We start from the raw sequence: 1,713 nt of genomic DNA on the forward strand, positions 1-1,713 counted from the left end.
TTTTTTCATGTGTCTGAGCAGACACACCCTGAACCCATTGAGGATCTCTGTGAGCAACATCCGATGTGGACGCTGTGGCCACAGACCAGGAAAATACATTTAGCAAATTTCAGCAGTGGAAAATGAGTTCAATTTTTAAAAGCTAATTGATTTTCTATGTTTTTTATGTTTTATGTTGAGAATTTGCGGGTCTTTTACAAAGAGTCTATTTTATGACTTTGTTTTTAACATTTGTTTGTTCAATGCACACAACAATATATTTTGGTTTTTTTCTTGAAATTTTAACAAGCATACAAAAATATCAGTATATAACTAGCTTTACTATAGTATGTACTTTGTTATAAATAGTTTATTATACATCCGTCAAAGGCTTCACTATTCAGTAGGATGGAAAAAAAAAAACGCAATTTCCGTGTTTTTACTTTTTTCCAATTGTCAATTTACAAAAGAAAAAAACTTATTTGTATTTTAATTTTTTTTTTTTTTTTAATATGGGAAAACGCAAAAAATCTTTATTATTTTTTGTTTTCCACTTGAAATACAACAATAAAACAAAGGGGGAACAAGCTTTTTTTTTTTTTTTTTCAAAAGAAAAAAAAAAAAAATTATATGTGTATTTTACATTTTAACAAAATAACAGCAAAAATCTTGTTTTATTACTTTTATACTTTCCACTTGAGTTTAACCAAAAACAAAAGGGGGGAAAAAATTGTATTTTAATTTGACCTTTTCACAAAATGTTTTATTACATTTTTTACATTTCCACTTGAATTTAACCACACACACACAAAAAAAAAAAAAAACAAAAAAAAAAACAAAAGGGGGAAAAAATCAATTTTTTAATTGAACAAAATAGAAAAAACTTTGTATTCATATTTTAATTCTACCTTTCAACAAAATTTGTTATCTTAAAATTTTCAAAAATTTCACCTTGAATTTAACAAAGGAAAAAAGTAAATTTGCTAATTAAAAAAAGAAAGAAAACACTCTTTTATTTGTATTTTAAGTGACCTTTTAACAAAATAAGGGAAAACAGCAAAAATCTTGTTTGATTATTTTTTTATATTTTCCAATTGAATTCAACAAAAAGGAGAAAATCGGTTTTTTAAATAAAATGAAAAAAATATCTATTTTAAATTTTTTTACCTTTTAACAAAATACGTTGTTTTATCAAAGTTTTACAAATTACACTTGAATTTAACAAAAAAGGAAACAGTGAATTTTTCAATTTTACAGAAAAAGAAATTACTCTTTTTATTTGTATTTTAATTGACCTTTTAATAAAATATGGGAAAACAGCAAAAATATTGTAATATTTTTTATCATTTCCAAAAAGAAATAGAAACAACTACTATTTTTATTTGTATTTTAATTTCATTCCTTCATTTTCCATGCCGCTTTTACAGAATACAGATTTTAAAAAAAATAAAAATAGCTTTGCTAGGGTCTTTTTCCAAGTCATATTTTTCAAATAACATTAACAAGTTTCAGTGCATTTTTTAAACTGTTCATCATGTTAAAGCTTTTTTTAAAGGAGAGTTCATTACGAAACGCAGTTTCACTTTCGTAAATTGTATTTTACATATATTAAATTTACAAAGAATGAATATGTAGTTCATGAGAAAGTCCACCTCGAAATCTCCATTTCGCTTACTTCCGCATTTTGAAGTTGCCCTGGCTGTGATTGGCTGTCTCTTCGACATCCCGCTACGT

This window comes from Corythoichthys intestinalis, chromosome 21 (genome assembly GCF_030265065.1).
Source record: "Corythoichthys intestinalis isolate RoL2023-P3 chromosome 21, ASM3026506v1, whole genome shotgun sequence".
NCBI lineage: Eukaryota > Metazoa > Chordata > Actinopteri > Syngnathiformes > Syngnathidae > Corythoichthys > Corythoichthys intestinalis.